Source organism: Somniosus microcephalus, chromosome 21 (assembly GCF_052327205.1).
Source record: "Somniosus microcephalus isolate GS21.2 chromosome 21, FLI_Smic_1.0, whole genome shotgun sequence".
NCBI classification, from domain to species: Eukaryota; Metazoa; Chordata; class Chondrichthyes; order Squaliformes; family Somniosidae; genus Somniosus; species Somniosus microcephalus.
Window position 1 is genome coordinate 55154454 of NC_141007.1, and position 18751 is coordinate 55173204.

The 18751-nt window shown below is 45.1% G+C and overlaps 1 protein-coding gene across 1 annotated transcript in view; it reads right to left on the reverse strand.

Annotated features, from left to right (window-relative positions):
• LOC147102815 (Fanconi anemia core complex-associated protein 100-like) overlaps window positions 1-18751 on the reverse strand; it is a 128287-nt gene that overhangs the window by 32288 nt on the left and 77248 nt on the right. The window lies entirely within an intron of this gene.

An 18751-nucleotide genomic window follows, 5' to 3' on the forward strand; every position in this document is an offset into this window, starting at 1 on the left:
TCGAATTTACAGCACAGAAACAGGCCATTCGGCCCAACTGGTCCATGCTCCACACGACCCTGCTCCCACCCCTCTTCATCTAACCCTTTCAGTCTAACCCGTCAGTCACCACAGCTCCAAGGAGCAGGGGGGAGATTTTGAATTGGCTAATTTAACTAACCGCAAAAGACACGTGGGCCGGCCGGCAAGGAGCCCACCCAACTGCAATAAAGGCGATGGTTGGGGGGGGGGGGTGGGGGGCAGGCTCAAGGCACGAGAAGCTTCAGCAGCCTTGGATGTGCTGGAATCTTATTATTGGGATTCAGATGGGGGAGGCACGGAAGGCTGACAGAGGACCAGAATTCAGTCCCTTCATGCGGCCGCCTGGCCCATTGTAAAATCCTGAGTGCACTCCTGTACAGAGTCAATAATTTGATGGGTCGGGAGTGCTGTCCACAGCTTTTGCCGCCTGTTCATGTTTTCCACTGGAGTGGAACTTCATGGTGTCCCGGATGAGTCGATTATACACACAATGCCAGCTCCAAAGCACAGCACAAAACCCTACGAGCAAAGGAAGAGACTGAGACACACCAGTAAATATACAGATATCGCCTTTTTAAGAATTGGCAGCAATTCACGTAAATACATTTCCTCTTTAATCCCATCTTGCACCTCCTATCCAGTCGTTACAGAACTGCAGGTGCCAGATTAGCCTGTGGCTGTGTGCTGCGGGCTGTGGTTCACAGCTCAAAGAAGGCGGCAGAATATCTGAAGCCATCCTTAATAGATTAAAGGGTTGGGACAGTTTTTTAAAATATTTGTGTGAAATGATGCAAAACAATGTAAATCCCTGATGGGTGAACCTTATCCATCTTGTAAAACACCAGTCATTTGCAACAAAGTATTCACATCTCCAGAGGCTAAAAAGGCTTTTAAAAAAAAACTTTCGGATTTTGTCCAAAAAGGTTTCATTCTGTTTTGTAGGTGACCTTAGCAACACAGAACTCGTTGCTACTTCCTTCTTTTATTTTCCACCAGTCTCTGTGTCGGACCAGCTCACATTTCCATATAAAGGCACCGTGTGGCCTCTGAGCCTCTGCACATTTCACTAACTGCAAACACTGGGGAGGAAACAACAGCACCCAGTACAGCCAAAAAAGGGCAACTCCAGGCCGATCTGCTTCGGGTGGAGCAGAGAGAGGGAGGAGTGCAGATCAGGACAGATCAGTGGGCAGACAGATGTCGGAGGAAAGCATTTGAGGGAAGAAAAATCTCGTTCCATTTAACCCTTTCACTGTGCTCTTTCTGATACGATAGAAAGTTTCAGTACAGCGCTGGGGTTAGATTCTGAATTTTGCCTGTCATTCTTCATTCCAGTCATTAACAACTATCCCTTTTATTACAAGAACAACAACAACTTGTATTTATATAGCGCCTTTAACGTAGTAAAACGTCCCAAGGCGCTTCACAGGAGTATTAGAAGACAAAAAAATCGACACCGAGCCACATAAGGAGAAATTCGGGCAGGTGACCAAAAGCTTGGTCAAAGAGGTAGGTTTTAAGGAGTGTCTTAAAGGAGGAGAGAGGGGGAGAGAGGCGGAGAGGTTTAGGAGGGAATTCCAGAGCTTACGGCCGAGGCAGAAAAATGGTTGTGCGATTATAATCAGGGATGCTCAAGAGGGCAGAATTAGAGGAGCGCAGATATCTCGGGGGTAGTGGGACTGGAGGAGATTACACAGATAGGGAGGGGCGAGGCCATGGAGGGATTTGAAAACAAGGATGAGAATTTTGAAATCGAGGTGTTGCTTAACCGGGAGCCAAAGTAGGTCAGCGAGCGCAGGGGTGATGGGTGAACGGGACTTGGTGCGAGTTAGGACACGGGCAGCCGAGTTTTGGATGACCTCAAGTTTACGTAGGGTAGAACGTGGGAGGCCAGCCAGGAATGCATTGGAATAGTCAAGTCTAGAGGTAACAAAGGCAGGGATGAGGGTTTCAGCAGCGGATGAGCTGAGGCAAGGGCGGAGCCGGGCGATGTTACGGAGGTGGAAATAGGCAGTCTTAGTTATGCTGCAGATATGTGGTCGGAAGCTCCTGTAACCTAATAATGACCGTTTGATCCCAGGGTTTGGGTTTGCACGATATGGTTAACAACCCTGTGTCCTTTAATGGTAGCAGATCAATATACTGACAGACAGGATCCATAGGTCAGAGAGACAAGCAGCAACTGTACTTTTATCTTAAGCTTTTTCCGGTATAGTACGAGCACAGGCAATAACTGTAAACTCAAGTACGATAGCAAAATACTGCAGATGTTGGAAATCCGAAATAACAACAGAAAATGCTGGAAAAACTCAGCAGGTCAGGCAACATCCGTGGAGAGAAATTTGAGTTGACGTTTCGGGTCGAACCCTTCTTCAAAACTGGAAAGAAAAGAAACTAGATCGAAGGCAGGGCTGCGATCGGACAAACGAATAAAAGAAACAAAAGAAGTAAAAGAGATTAGAAGCTAGGCGAGATGATAATAGGCTGAGATTAGGTGTAAAGTGTACTGGCAGGGCAAGAGATAGCTGCCAGGTGTGAGAGAGAAACAAAAGGAAAGGGCGGGGGGGGGGAAAGGAGTGGAAAAATTACAAGAAAAAATGAAATAGGGGCCGAGCTTATGATCTGAAATTGTTGAACTCGATATTGAGTCCGGAAGGCTGCAGAGTGCCTAATCGGAAGATGAGGTGCTGTTCCTCGAGTTTACGTTGAGCTTCCGTGGAACAATACAAGACCGTCCTTGGCCTCTTGTATTGTTCCACGGAAGCTCAACGTAAACTCGAGGAACAGCACCTCATCTTCCGATTAGGCACTCTGCAGCCTTCCGGACTCAATATCGAGTTCAACAATTTCAGATCATAAGCTCGGCCCCTATTTCATTTTTTCTTGTAATTTTTCCACTCCTTTCCCCCCCCCTTTCCTTTTGTTTCTCTCTCACACCTGGCAGCTATCTCTTGCCCTGCCAGTACACTTTACACCTAATCTCAGCCTATTACCATCTCGTCAAGCTTCTAATCTCTTTTACTTCTTTTGTTTCTTTTATTCTTTTGTCCGATCGCAGCCCTGCCTTCGATCTAGTTTCTTTTCTTTCCAGTTTTGAAGAAGGGTTCGACCCAAAATGTCAACTCAAATTTCTCTCCACGGATGTTGCCTGACCTGCTGAGTTTTCCCAGCATTTTCTGTTGTTATTTTAACTGTAAACTCAATGTAGGCAATATACTTCAGAGCCTGTCACTCAAAACATAATGGTGAACTTTCACCAAATACGGCCACCCGTCTTCTGAACACTGACTTCATGAGTTACACTGAATTGCACGACAGCCATGACTTCTATACTGATCTTGAAAATGCAAGTGTTCACAGTTGTTTTGCTGGAGCACCTGTCCATTGAGGAATGTACACATCTCGGAGAGAGTTGTAATAGTGTGCTGTATCAAAGAGGGAGTATTACTATGTTTGTAGGTGGTGGAAGCTGCACTGTAAATAACAACATTTTTTTTAAGGGCGAGGCCTTTCCTCTGCCTTTCTCATGCTACACCTGACCTTGAGAGTGAGCAGTGCAGCCTGCAAACCCACGCAGGGCACTTCCGCACAACAACGCAGTTAAGAGCAACAGCATGTGCTGGACCAGGCAGAAAGTCGCCTCCCACTACTCCCTTGGCGTAGTATCGCAGATTCTTTAACTCCTCGCATCTGTCCTGTAGGAGCAGGAACTTTCAGGCTGCACAGCTTCATGTCTGAATCAAACTGACACAACCTGACTCAGAATGTACAAAGGTGTATCGTTCCACTGCTCTGAACAGTTAACAGCTTGTTTCCATTTAATTGCCCAATGGGAAGAATTGCTTGCTCTCCGCTCTATAGCAAGCAGCCTTTTCCATCCGTCCCCTCTCTCATTCAGGTCATCAAAGAAAGAAAGAACTTGTGTTTATACAGTGCCTTTCACGACCTCAGGACGTCCCAACGCGCTTTACAGCCAATGAAGTACTTTCTGAAGTGCAGTCACTGTTGTAATGTAGGAAACGTGGCAGCCAATTTGCGCACAGCAAGCTCCCACAAACGTCAATGAAGTAATGATCCGATAATCATTTGATTTTCCACAAGTGGTATTTGTAGCTGAACGGGCACTGATGGCTCAGTGAGCGAATGCACTGCCGGGTATGGTACTGAGATATAGAGACCAGGAAGGTCCCAGATATACTGAGTTAAGTGATTTCAGCCGGGGCATTACAATTGGTCCCAGTGATGCTTCTGGGCTACAGAGTGGGGAAACATCACAAGGACCCCCCCGAGTCCTGATTGCTGTTCAGTGACTTCTGCCCGAACACCAAGTGAGGAGATGGCGGAACTGGCTGTGATGCTTCCCGTGGTAGATTAGTCTGCTAACACTCACGGTCTGGCTTCCCACACGAGGAGTGGTCACTTGCGTGCCTGACCCTCACGGAACCACAGTCTAGCATGGGGCAGTCCCTTCAGGGGATCGGGGGGGCAAGATAAATCAACTGAAAAGGAACTGGATCTACAGAGAAATTCAAATCAATTCCTCATCGTCTCAGCAGCACTGCAGACCACAGACAGCTAGATTAAGCTTCTACTTTCTGCTGTGGTCCTGGATAGTAACCGTCATCAGGACATAGGTAACCTTTGTCTGGAAGTATGAAGTAAATTTGCCTAGATCAAAGCAGTTAATAACATTTCCAGCATTTAATCCACAAAATAAATGACTGCTACATATGCCACCCCTCAGCTGGATTATTGTCACTGCCATTGACTCTGGAGTGGAACAGGTTTGACTGCCTTAAAACAGTTTCATTTCATCGCTGAGCTGCCAGAAACGTTTGGAAATGCATTTGTTCTCTTCCATTATTGAGAACAGTGCTCCAGGCTGAGCTGGTGCCCCCTGCTGTCATATCAGAGTATTACCATTAGCTGGGGCTGTTTACAGTGCCACAGATGCAGAGTCCCACATTTGGACACTAATGTTTCTGCTCAATCTAACCAAACAGAAAATTGCACTTTCAGTAGTACGGAGACTTAATTGATTCTACATCTACCCTGCACTTTACAAAATGGGTTCAACACAGTGGATAAAACTGGCAGGTAACTAAAACTGACACTTTAGCCAATTATATATATTTTTTAAAAGGCTTGTATTTATATAGCGCCTTTCATGACCTCAGGACGTCCCAAAGCGCTTTACAGCCAGAGGTACTTTTTTGACGTGTAGTCACTGTTGTAATGTAGGAAACGCGGCAGCCAATTTGCACACAGCAAGCTCCCACAAAGTCAAATAATCATATAAACCTTCACAGGTAAAGAAATAATTATTCTACTTCACTTAGGCCCTGAATTTCCTCATTGTCCTCAGCACATACATCATTGTAACGCTGCTACTGGGTGGAAAAGATCGAGGGAATTTGCACGTCAATGTATTTGGGTATATTGCTGCTGTTTTGCGCTAAATGCAACTATGGTGTAACAACAGCGTAACTGACATTGAGGAAATCCAGGGCTTTAGTTTAGACTGGAGCCTTCACCGCCACGCCTCTTAACTTACAAATAACTTAACTGCAAAGAAAAAGCATTTCTTTTATTACTCGATGTAAGAAGTAATTGTGCTGCATTATATCAGCACAGGCATGATGGGCTGAGTGGTCTCCTTCTGTGCTTTATCATTCCATATACCATCGCCCTGCTTGCAGGTGAGACCAATGGGCAGAAACCACAATGTAACAGGGAATGGTGACATTCCCAGCCCGGGGTTGAGACCAACGCATTGTGGATCTAATAGGCAGTGAGTGATGACAACGGAGGTCTAAAATGGACTGGAGGAAGGTACAAAACTGGAAAGATGATTCAGTACTCAAAGGATTAGATCAAATTCATTGGCAGCAAAAGCCATTGTCAGTCCCACACTGCATTCTCATTCATTTACCTTTCAGGCAATATAAATTCCAACCATCATCTGAATGTCTCCATTCTTTGTTAGATACTAATTTACTTTTTTTTAAATTCCAAATGAAACCCTAAATATTTATTCATCCTCTATACAGCTGCTGACTGGAGTTTCGTTAGTGATGTCATTTAGATTGTCATGAGGTAATTTATTCGACTATCCTGCAGAAATGAGCTTTTCACTACATATCAAATTATTTTCGCCATCTGAAAACTCTTGCTAACAATTATTTGAGATAACAAATTAACCGCATGAATTTTAATATTAAATAAAAAGTGCCCACCATCATTCAACAACACGCTTTTTAAATCAGAATTTATGACTGACATGCAGGAAACCCAGCTCTCTCACTCCTTCACCAACTGCAAGGCCAGGAACTGTATAAGATGCTGGTGGGCGCTACATTGAAGCCTTCATCACAAAGTGACACTCAGTCACACAGCCTACGTGTCCAAGGATGACAACAACAACAACTTGCATTTATATAGCTCCTTTAACATAGTAAAACGACCCGAGGAGCTTCAGAGGAGCGTAGTCAGGCAACAATTGACACCAAGCCAAAGAAGGAGACATTAGAACAGGTGACCAAACACTTGGTCAAAGAGGCAGGTTTTAAGCAGAGTCTTAAAGGAGGAGAGAGGGGTAGAGAGACGAAGAGAATGATTTTTTTTTCTTACGAAACCTTGAACCTTATTTCCTGCATTTGGTTTATAGGATATGCAGACAACAAAAATTTAGTATTTTAAAAATTATATTTTGCTCCCTTCAGTTGCATTTAACTGGGTGAAATGTGGAGGTCAGGTGATGGGGTCTTGTGATTACCGAGATTGTTTACAGACGGCTGACTTGAAATATAAACCACTGCCCTGTGATCCATACCCCAGTATCAGTACCATTTTATCAGAGAGGGCAGATGTACCACAAGACTCAGCAACAATCACATGACAAGTCCGAGAATTGTCAAAGTTCATCAAATGAGCTCGACAACAGAAACGTCGGTGGCTTTTTTCTCCCGATGTTCTGACCTTTTCACCTCCTGTTGCCGGTATATAGAAATGAGATGGGTTTTCAGGCTCAATGGAAGAAAGTTACATTTGTGGATTATACCAGGCTGGGTCTCCTTTCTCTTGAAAAGAGAAGGCTGAGGGGGTGACCTAATAGAGGTCTTTAAAATCATGAAAGGTTTTGATAGAGTGGATACAGAGAGAATGTTTCCACTTGTGGGGAGCAGCAAAACTAGAGACCATCAATATAAGATAGTCACCAAAAAATCCAATAGGGAATTCAGAAGGAACTTCTTTACCCAGAGAATGGTGAGAATGTGGAACTCGCTACCACAGGCAGTGGTTGAAGTGAATAGTATAGATGCATTCAAGGGGAGGCTAGATAAGTATATGAGGGAGAAGGGAATAGAGGGTTATGCTGATAGATTTAGATGAGGAAAGACGGGAGGAGGCTCGAGTGGAGCATAAACGCCGGCATGGACTGGTTGGGCCGAATGGACTGTTTTTGTGCTGTATATCCGATGTAATGTAATCCTACGTAAAACTGGAAGGGAGCTTGACAGTGGTTGCACCTGGGATGGTCAATAGCAAATGAAGTCGAATAAGGGTAAACGCAAAGTACTGTTTACATCAGAAGTGAAAAAAAATTAGGAGGCACCTGCACTCCATGACTGGGACAGAATTTGTCAAAGGGAAGATGAATGCAGTTCAGGGGTAGTTAGTTGGCCATCATGCACCATGTCTAAGCAGTGTGTGACAAGGATTAACAATGCAAATAGGATCTAGCAAAGAGCCGGCACAGGCACGATGGGCCGAATGGCCTCCTTCTGTGCTGTATCATTCTATGATTTTAGGATCTGGGTTATATTGCCAAATCAGTTGGGTTCATAAGAACATAAGAAGTAGGAGCAGGAGTAGGCCATACGGCCCCTCGGGCCTGCTCCACCATTCAATAGGATCATGGCTGATCCGAACCTAGACTCACGTCCACTTCCCTGCCCGCTCCCCGTAACCCCTAATTCCCTTATCAGCTAGGAAACTGTCTATCTCTGTTTTAAATTTATTTAATGTCGCAGCTTCCACAGCTCTCTGAGGTAGCAAATTCCATAGATTTACTACCCTCTGAGTGAAGAAGTTTCTCCTCATCTCAGTTTTGAAAGGGCAGCCCCTTATTCTAAGATTATGCCCCCTAGTTCTAGTCTCACCCATCAGTGGAAACATCCTCACCGCATCCACCCGATCAAGCCCCCTCACAATCTTAAATGTTTCGATAAGATCGCCTCTCATTCTTCTGAATTCCAATGAGTAGAGGCCCAACCTACTCAACCTTTCCTCATAAGTCAACCCCCTCATCTCCGGAATCAATCGAGTGAACCTCCTCTGAACTGCCTCGAGAGCAAGTATATCCTTTCTTAAATATGGAAACCAAAACTGTACGCAGTATTCCAGGTGTGGCCTCACCAGTACCCTGTATAACTGCAACAAGACTTCCCTGCTTTTATACTCCAACCCCCTTGCAATAAAAGCCAAGATTCCATTGGCCTTCCTGATCACCAGCTGTACCTGCATACTAACCTCCTGTGTTTCATGCACCAGGACCCCCAGAACCCTTTGTACTGTAGCACTTTGCAGTTTCTTTCCATTTAGATAATAACTTGCTCTTTGATTTTTTCTGCCAAAGTGCATAACCTCACACTTTCCAACATTATATTCCATCTGCCAAATTTCTGCCCACTCACTTAGCCTGTCTATGTCCTTTTGCAGGTTTTTTATGTCCTCCTCACTCACTGCTTTCCCACCCATCTTTGTATCATCGGCAAACTTGGATACATTGCACTCGGTCCCTTCCTCCAAATCGTTAATATAGATTGTAAAGAGTTGGGGTCCCAGCACTGACCCCTGCGGAACACCACTAGTCACTGATTGCCAACCCGAGAATGAACCATTTATCCCAACTCTCTGTTTTCTGTTAGATAGCCAATCTTCCACCCATGCCAGTATATTACCCCCAATCCCGTGATTTTTTATCTTGTGCAGTAATCTTTTGTGTGGCACCTTGTCAAATTCCTTTTGGAAGTCCAAATACACCACATCCACTGGTTCCCCTTTATCCACCCTGTTTGTTACGCCCTCAAAGAATTCGAGCAAATTTGTCAAACATGACTTCCCCTTCATAAAACCATGCTGACTCTGTCCGATTAAATTATGCTTATCCAAATGTCCTGTTACTGCTTCCTTAATAATGGACTCCAATATTTTACCAACCACAGATGTTAGGCTAACTGGTCTATAGTTTCCAGCCTTTTGTCTACTTCCCTTTTTAAATAAGGGCGTTACATTAGCAGTTTTCCAATCTGCTGGGACCTTTCCTGAATCCAGGGAGTTTTGGAAAATTACCACTAATGCATCCACAATCCCTACCGCTACTTCTCTCAAGACCCTAGGATGTAAGCCATCAGGTCCAGGGGATTTATCCGCCTTTAGTCCCATTATCTTACCGAGTACCACCTCCTTAGTGATTTTAATCGTGCTTAGCTCCTCCCCCCCTATAGCCCCTTGTTTGTCCAGTGTTGGGATATTTTTAGTGTCCTCTACTGTAAAGACTGATACAAAATATTTGTTCAGCGTTTTTGCCATCTCCATGTTCCCCACTACTAATTTCCCGGTCTCGTCCTCTAAGGGACCAACATTCACTTTAGCCACTCTTTTTCTTTTTATATAACTGTAGAAACTCTTGCTATCTGTTTTTATATTTTTTGCTAGTTTACTTTCATAATCTATCTTCCCTTTCTTAATTAATCTTTTAGTTATTCTTTGCTGGCTTTTAAATGCTTCCCAATCTTCTATCCTCCCACTAGATTTGGCTACTTTTTATGCCCTTGTTTTCAGTCGGATATTATCCTTTATTACTTTACTTAGCCACGGATGGCTGTCTTTTCTTTCAAAGCCCTAGGGGTCACACTGAAGCTGTACGGTGCCCTGGTCAGGACACACCTGGGGTACTGTGTACAGATCTGGTTGCCGTGATAGAGGATGACCTTCCAGGCCCAGGAAACACTACAGATGAGAGCAACGAGGCTGATCCCAGGTGTCAGAGAGTGAACTGTGAAGAATAACTTGAGAAATTGGGGCTCCTCAGCCTCAAAAAGAGCTATCTCGGAGATCCTGTTGCGGTATATAAAAATGGAATAGAGATGGAACGCCAAAACAATACTTTCAGATCCACAGCACAGCAGGACAAGAAAGCTCAGAATTGTTCAGGATTGTGAAATAAAATTTTAGGACAGCCATCAGGAAGTATTTCCTTTACACAGAAAGCTATCAACAGCTGAAATAGTTTGCCAGGAAGAGTGTTTGAAGCCAGGACTTGTGATTCAGTTCAGAAAGATCTAAATGCTGTTATGGAATGATTGGTATTCTGGAACAATGAGATCAAATAGGCTCATAGAATCATAGAATGGTTACAGCACGGAACAAGGCCATTCGGCCTGTCGAGCCCGTGCCGGCTCTCTACAAGAGCACTTCAGCTAGTCCCACTCCCCGCCCTTTCCCCGTAGCCCTGAAAATTTCTTTCCTTCAGGTACTTATCCAACTCCCTTTTGAAAGCCATGATTAAATCTGCCTTCACCACCCTTTCAGGCAGTGCATTCCAGATCTTAACAACTCGCTGCGTAAAAAAGTTTTTTTTTAACGTCGCCTTTGGTTCTTTTGCCAATCACCTTAAATCTGTGTCCTCTGGTTCTTGATCCTTCTGCCAATGGGAACAGTTTCCCTCTTTCTACTCTGTCCAGACCCCTCATGATTTTGAACACCTCGATCAAATCACCTCTCAATCTTCTCGTCTCCAAGGCAAACAACCCCAGCTCCTCCAGTCTATCAACGTAACTGAAGTCCTTCATTCCTGGAATCATTCTCATAAGTCTTTTCTGCACCTTCTCTAAGGCCTTCACATCCTTCCTAAAGTGTGGTGCCCAGAATTGGACACAGTACTCCAGTTGGGGCCGAACCAGTGTTTTATACAGGTTCATCATAATTTCCACACTTTTGCACTCTATACCTCTATTTATGAAGCCCAGGATCCTGTAAGCCTTTTTAACTGCTTTCTCAACCTGCCCTGCCACCTTCAACGATTTGTGCACACATACCCCCAGGTCTCTCTGTTCGTGCACCCCCTTCAGGATTGCACCATTTAGTTTATATGTCCTCTCCTCATTCTTTCTACCAAAATGTATCACTTCACACTTTTCTGCGTTAAATGTCATCTGCCACGTGTCCGCCCATTTCACCAGCCTGTCTATGTCTTCCTGAAGTCTATCACTCTCCTCCTCATTGTTCAGTATACTTTCAAGTTTTGTGTCATCTGCAAATATTGAAATTGTGCCCTGTACACCCACATCCAAGTCAATAATATATATCAAGAAAAGCAGTGGTCCTAGAACCGACCCCTGGGGAACACCACTGTATACCTTCCTCCAGTCCGAAAAACAACCACTACTCTCTGTTTCCTGTCACTTAGCCAGTTCCGTATCCATGCTGCCACTGTCCCTTTTATTCCACGGGCATCAACTTTGCTGGCAAGCCTATTATGTGGTACTTTGTCGAACGCCTTTTGGAAGTCCATGTGCATCACGTCAACCGCATTACCCTTATCAACCCCCTCAAGCTGAAGGGCTTTCTTCATCTGAATCTATCTTATAACTTGTAATCTGCCATCATTCAAAATCCATAAATGTGCACTTTCCAACTAGGGCTACTGGATAGTGATCAGGGACCAGGGCCCTGCTTGATTTTTCTCCTCCCAGGTGTAGCAGCCCCACAACTGAGGTCACGTAGTCCACATCGAGCAGGGGCCTGGGCTCCCCGATCTCTTCAGCTCAATGCCAGCCCAGTCGGTGACTTTACCCACTGATCCACTGGAAAATCAAAAGCTACTTTTATTTAATTCAGCTTCGTAATGTCAGATGGAAACGCTTATGGTATCAGGAAACGCAAGGAAGTCTTACATCACAGGAATTAATCGTATGGATTACACATACATACATGCCAACCTAGCAATAGCAAAAGCTGGCGAACTGCTTCATAAAAAGCTAACACCAACCCCCCAAAAAACTTAACGCTTACAGACAGCCCTGAATATAGGTATTATGACGTGTGACAACAAGAAATTAGACTGAAAGTGCGGCGGGACATGGACTTGTCATAACTTTTGCTGCTATATTCCATCACTTATATTGCAAGAGAAAAAAACTTAAAAGTACGCGAGCAAAGTTTGAAGCAGTGGAGAATTTAAGAATTACTGAAGTAAAGTGCTTAAGGCGTGAGGTTTATTCTCATGGGGAGGTGTTCTGATGTCACAGCCCTCTTTGGATTTTTGATAATTATTTGCCACACTTTTTCAGCACTTTAAAGCTTGCTGTTTTTCTGCAATTCAAGCCAACAGTACTGATATTTTTGCAAACTGAAACCTTTTGCAACACACGTGATGATCCCGGCTGTGCATTCTACGTTCACAAGTGAAAACGGGCTCACATCGGCCCACCCCCCCATCCGTCCTGAACAAAAGAGGTAGAGGCAATGTTCCCTGTAAAAAAAAAAATTTGTGCGCGGTCCCTTTAACTGGCTGCACAGCCCATTCAAATTTTCCCGCGTGCGCGGTTTCTCCGATGTGCAAGCCGGTGAGCGGCCTGCGCGGGACCTCCAGACCGCTGCGCGGCCCGCAGATTAACGTGACTGTTGGTTGTGGGGGTTGCCTGGATTAAGGATATGCTGATGGAACGATCTGAAATAAATTATTTTCTTTAAGTAACTCCAGGAGGAACAACGTCCCTCAGTATCACTGAAACAAAATCTTAGAACTACATTCTGATTCGTCTTTTCCTCCTTTACCGACTGAGCCAACAGAGAAGGAAAATTTACTTTTAATTAAATTTACAGCTTTGAAGCATTGCAAACATTTTCTGTTTTTAAAACCTTAAAATATGAGGCTAGAAATTTCTGTTGCTGATAATAGCACCAAACGCTTAATGTGTTCATCGGACATTCCTCTGTCTGTTATCCTAACGCAGCAGCTAACCTATTTAAAATAAATGGATTAACACATCCGTTAAAATAGCAGACAGAAGAATGTCATAACACAACACATTAAGCATTCATTCCCTATTATCACTTCAAGCCTGTATTGCTCTTTTAAACCTGGGGAAAGTGGTTTATTTACTTGTACCGGACATAAGAATCATTACACACTACAGCCAATTTTAAAAAAGGCTACAGTGCACAAAATTGTGTCTTTCAGGAACAGCAGAGGGAGTTAAATGTTGTGCTCCCAGGTGGGTTTAACTGACTGTCTCCGTTCTATAGCTTGCAATCTGTTATATACTTATTGATTATAAACATCACTCCTCACATTTCCCCATGGATGCTGACTAGTCTGATATACTCAGACTGGGCTCTCTCTTTGGTTACTGCACAGCACAAAGTGACCTCCACCACAAACGTGTTAATAACCAGCTATCAGAATTGCAGATCAAACCAAACACTCCGCTCACACACAAACAACTAATGGCCCTCATCACACATCATGGCTGTGTGCTATAGTAAAATCCTAAATATAGGAATCTCATTGCAATTTTTTAAATTAGGGAAACTCATCATCGCTCCAACCTCACTCCCCACTTTATTTCCAAACTCGAGCTATTCCGTACGTGCAGGGACAGAAATGCTCAAATAAAGCCAGTTAATGCGTTCACGCCAGTAAAGTGTTGTTCTTATCTCAAAAAGCACCTGCAGTCCTTCTTAAAGAAAGTAAAACTTTGCATAAGATAACGAGCCGGGCATATATCTGAAAGTTCCTTGGAAGAAATTATTTTAAAACAGTTTTTAACAGCTGTATTTTAGTCGCTTATTTGTTGTATATAACATCTTTAGAGACAAACACACTTGTCACTGCAGCCTCAGAAACCATCGACTGATCTTGAAGTGATTTCACCTCAAGTTCATGCGTAACCAACAGTGGGAGAAAGCAACATCTGACGGGTTCTGATAGCCTCCAATCTCATCGCCGAACCAATCAAATTGTTTCCGACATCCTCCAGTCCTGCCTTCTAACTGATCTGGTTGGTCGGTTGGTTGATACAATCTCTAATCACAGCAAAAACAAGCTGGTTTTTCTGATGACATGCCAACAAATGGACACATGGGTTAAAGTGCTGACTGTCAGTTTAAAATGCTGAAGGTTGACATGTCTCATAATATCAGGCACATGATAAAATCCACCCCCCGCACTCCCCAACACCTCACCCAACCCACAAAGATTACCCTGTGCTCCCCCGCTGGTATGAACTGTTCACGGAATATCTTGGAAAAAGGAAACATTTGCATTGAGAAATATAACAATGAGGATTGCGTGTATCGGATATATAATCTTGCTTCCCTCTCAGGATGACACAATTACTGCATCATTCACCCCACACACACACTTCTCCTGTTCACTATCCAATTGGCTAAGGGAATCTCTACAATCAAACTAGAAAATGTGACTCAGCCACGAATACAGAACTGTGTATTTACCTCCCTTGTAGTGCTTTATTATTTTCAAAGATCATGTGGGCTTGAACACATTTCAATCCTCTGAGAGGGAACATCAGCTCTGATTTCCAGGTAATCAGGAGGTTTTAAGCTGTGAAGAGCTCATCCTGTTAACTTACAATAACTTACTACAAAATATTTCACTTGGGTTGATTACTGGGTGTTATGAGTGTGTGTGTTACATGTCTGTTTGTCTAGAATATGTATCCAAAGCTTTGCTGCCCGTATCCTAACTCGCACCAAGTCCCGTTCACCCATCACCCCTGTGCTCATTGACCTACATTGGTTCCCAGTCCAGCAACGCCTCAAATTTAAAATTCTCATCCTGTGTTCAAATGCCTCCATGCCCTCGCCTCGCCCTATCTCTGTAAACTCCTCCAGATCTACAACCCTCCAAGATCACTGCGTTCCTCCAATTCTTGCCTCTTGTGCATCCCCGATTTCCTTCGCCGCTCCATTGGCGGCCGTGCCTTCAGCTGTCCAGGCTCTAAGCTCTGGAATTCCCTCCCTAAACCTCTTCACATCGCTATCTCACTCCTCCTTTTAGATGCTCCTTAAAACCTACCTTTGACCAAGCTTTTGATCACCTGTCCTAATATCTCCTTATGTGACTCAGTGTCAAATTTTAGTTAATAACGCTCCTGTGAAGCACCTTGGGATGTTTTACTACATTAAAGGTGCTATATAAAGGCAAGTTGTTGTTGAGTGTCTGTGGTGGAGTGTGTGTGTGGTGTGTGTGTGGTGTGCATGTGGTATGTGTGTGTGTGGTATGTGTGTGTGGTGTGTGTGTGCGTGTGGTGTGTGGGGTGTGTGTGTGCGTGTGTGTGTGTGCGTGTGGTGTGTGTGTGTGCGTGTGGTGTGTGTGTGTGTGTGGTGTGTGTGTGCGGTGTGTGTGCGGTGTGTGTGCGGTGTGTGTGTGGTGTGTGTGTGGTGTGTGTGTGGTATGTGTGTGTGGTGTGTGGTGTGTGGTGTGTGTGTGTGTGTGTGTGCATGTGGTGTGTGTGTGTGTGTGTGTGTGGTGTGTGTGTGGTGTGTGTGTGGTGTGTGTGTGCGGTGTGTGTGTGCGTGTGGTGTGTGTGTGTGTGTGTGTGGTGTGTGGTGTGTGTGTGTGTGTGGTGTGTGTGGGGTGTGTGTGTGGTGTGTGTGTGTGTGTGTGTGTGTGTGTGTGTGCGTGTGGTGTGTGTGTGGTGTGTGTGTGGTGTGTGTGTGCGGTGTGTGTGTGGTGTGTGTGGTGTGTGTGTGTGTGTGTGTGGTGTGTGTGTGTGGTGTGTGTGTGGTGTGTGTGTGGTGTGTGGTATGTGTGTGTGGTGTGTGGTGTGTGTGTGTGTGGTGTGTGGGGTGTGTGGTGTGTGTGTGTGTGCGTGTGGTGTGTGTGTGTGTGTGGTGTGTGGGGTGTGTGTGTGTGGTGTGTGTGTGTGTGGTGTGTGGTGTGTGGTGTGTGTGTGTGTGTGTGTGTGGTGTGTGTGTGGTGTGTGTGTGCGGTGTGTGTGCGGTGTGTGTGCGGTGTGTGTGCGGTGTGTGTGTGTGGTGTGTGTGCGGTGTGTGTGCGGTGTGTGTGCGGTGTGTGTGCGGTGTGTGTGGTGTGTGTGTGTGGTGTGTGAGGTGTGTGTGTGTGGTATGTGTGTGTGTGTGTGTGTGTGTGTGTGGTGTGTGTGTGGTGTGTGTGTGTGTGGTGTGTGTGCGTGTGGTGTGTGTGTGTGGTGTGTGTGTGGTGTGTGTGTGGTGTGTGTGGTATGTGTGTGTGGTGTGTGTGTGTGTGGTGTGTGTGTGTGTGGTGTGTGTGTGTGTGGTGTGTGTGTGTGTGGTGTGTGTGTGCGTGTGGTGTGTGTGTGCGTGCGGTGTGTGTGTGTGGTGTGTGTGTGGTGTGTGTGTGGTGTGTGTGTGGTGTGTGTGTGTGTGTGTGTGTGGTGTGTGTGTGTGGTGTGTGTGTGGTGTGTGTGTGGTGTGTGGTATGTGTGTGTGGTGTGTGGTGTGTGTGTGTGTGGTGTGTGTGTGTGTGCGTGTGGTGTGTGTGTGTGTGTGGTGTGTGGGGTGTGTGTGTGTGGTGTGTGTGTGTGCGGTGTGTGTGCGGTGTGTGTGTGGTGTGTGTGGTGTGTGTGTGTGGTGTGTGAGGTGTGTGTGTGTGGTATGTGTGTGTGTGTGTGTGTGTGTGTGTGGTGTGTGTGTGGTGTGTGTGTGGTGTGTGTGCGTGTGGTGTGTGTGTGGTGTGTGTGTGGTGTGTGTGTGGTGTGTGTGTGGTGTGTGTGTGTGTGGTGTGTGTGGTATGTGTGTGTGGTGTGTGTGTGTGTGGTGTGTGTGTGTGTGGTGTGTGTGTGCGTGCGGTGTGTGTGTGTGGTGTGTGTGTGGTGTGTGTGTGGTGTGTGTGTGTGTGTGGTGTGTGTGTGTGGTGTGTGTGCGTGTGGTGTGTGTGTGTGTGGTGTGTGTGTGTGTGTGTGGTGTGTGTGTGTGGTGTGTGTGCGTGTGGTGTGTGTGTGTGTGTGTGTGTGTGTGGTGTGTGTGGTATGTGTGCGGTGTGTGTGTGCGTGTGGTGTGTGTGTGTGCGGTGTGTGTGTGTGTGCGGTGTGTGTGTGTGTGGTGTGGTGTGTGTGTGTGCGGTGTGGTGTGTGTGTCTGTGTGTGGTGTGTGTGTGTGGTGTGTGGTGTGTGGTGTGCGTGTGTGCGGTGTGGTGTGTGTGTGTGCGTGTGGTGTGTGTGTGTGCGTGTGGTGTCTGTGTGTGCGGTGTGGTGTGTGTGTCTGTGTGTGGTGTGTGGTGTGTGTGTGTGCGTGTGGTGTGTGTGTGTGCGTGTGGTGTGTGTGTGTGCGTGTGGTGTGTGCGTGTGGTGTGTGTGTGTGTGTGTGTGGTGTGTGTGTGTGCGTGTGGTGTGTGTGTGTGCGGTGTGGTGTGTGTGTCTGTGTGTGGTGTGTGGTGTGTGTGTGTGCGTGTGGTGTGTGTGTGTGCGTGTGGTGTGTGTGTGTGCGTGTGGTGTGTGCGTGTGGTGTGTGTGTCTGTGTGTGGTGTGTGTGTGTGCGTGTGGTGTGTGTGTGTGCGTGTGGTGTGTGTGTGTGCGTGTGGTGTGTGTGTGTGTGTGTGGTGTGTGTGTGTGCGTGTGGTGTGTGTGTGTGTGCAATCTATCCATTAAACTGAAGTATTACTTTGCTTGAAAAAAAGTTCAATTATCATTAGTTGAACTAAGCAATTTTAATAAAACAGCCCAAGAGATATTTTCTGCGTGACTTCTTTTCAAAATAATAATTCAATTAAAGCAACTTTGAGTCAAGAGGGGCAGACTTTATTTATGTGTAGGTATGTGTGTATATATATGTGTGTGTGTGTGTGTTTGCGTGCGTGTATGTATAGACACATGTATGTGTATATATACATGTGTGTGCGTGTTTACGGTCCTCCTCATTTAGTTGCTGTCAAAAGTCACCGAAGCTCAGGAATATGTGGGAGGTGGGAGAGCAGTAATCCCAGTGGCCATGCTTCTAGCCAAGTGCTGAGTGAAATATCCTCTCAATGATTTTTTTTCCAGCAGATGAAGCCGACTACAATTTAGAAATACTGAACACTGACCAACCTGTGCAAATGGAGGCTAATTAACCCAGCAGAACTCAAGCGGCTGCCGCTTAAACATTAATGAGTCACTCAAGCAGATTATAAATCAGTAATCTGCCTCGATAGAAGGGCTGTGGACAAAGCAATTTAAAACCTTCATTGCTAGAGTCCATTCAGCTTAAGCCCTTCAAATCAGAAGCTACTTATATGTAGAGAATAGTTTTCCTTTTACACTCTTTTTATTAAACTTTTAAAATTGGATTTGAATGGTTTCTATGGAAAACATTATAACATCAGGTTAAAAGGTTTGAGTATAAAAATATGAGCTTTCAATTGGTCGTAATTAAACTTTAGTTAGCACAGGGCAGTGTTCTTGCTGCAGTCACTGACACCTGCAGACAGGAACTGCAAGTTTAACCCCCTCCCCCAGCCCCCAAACAATGGTTCAGCTTTTCCTGAAACATCATTTTTTTTTCCTCACTTCCAATTTTCCCTTTTCTCTGAAAACACTGACACTAAAACCGTATATGAAACAAGCAGAAACAGAACAGTAAATACGACAATGGGCACAAAACATGAAAAAAAGACAATAATGTTAAAAGATTGAAAGAAGGAATCCAGCGAAATCCCTCCTGGAAAGTGTGAGCACGTGAA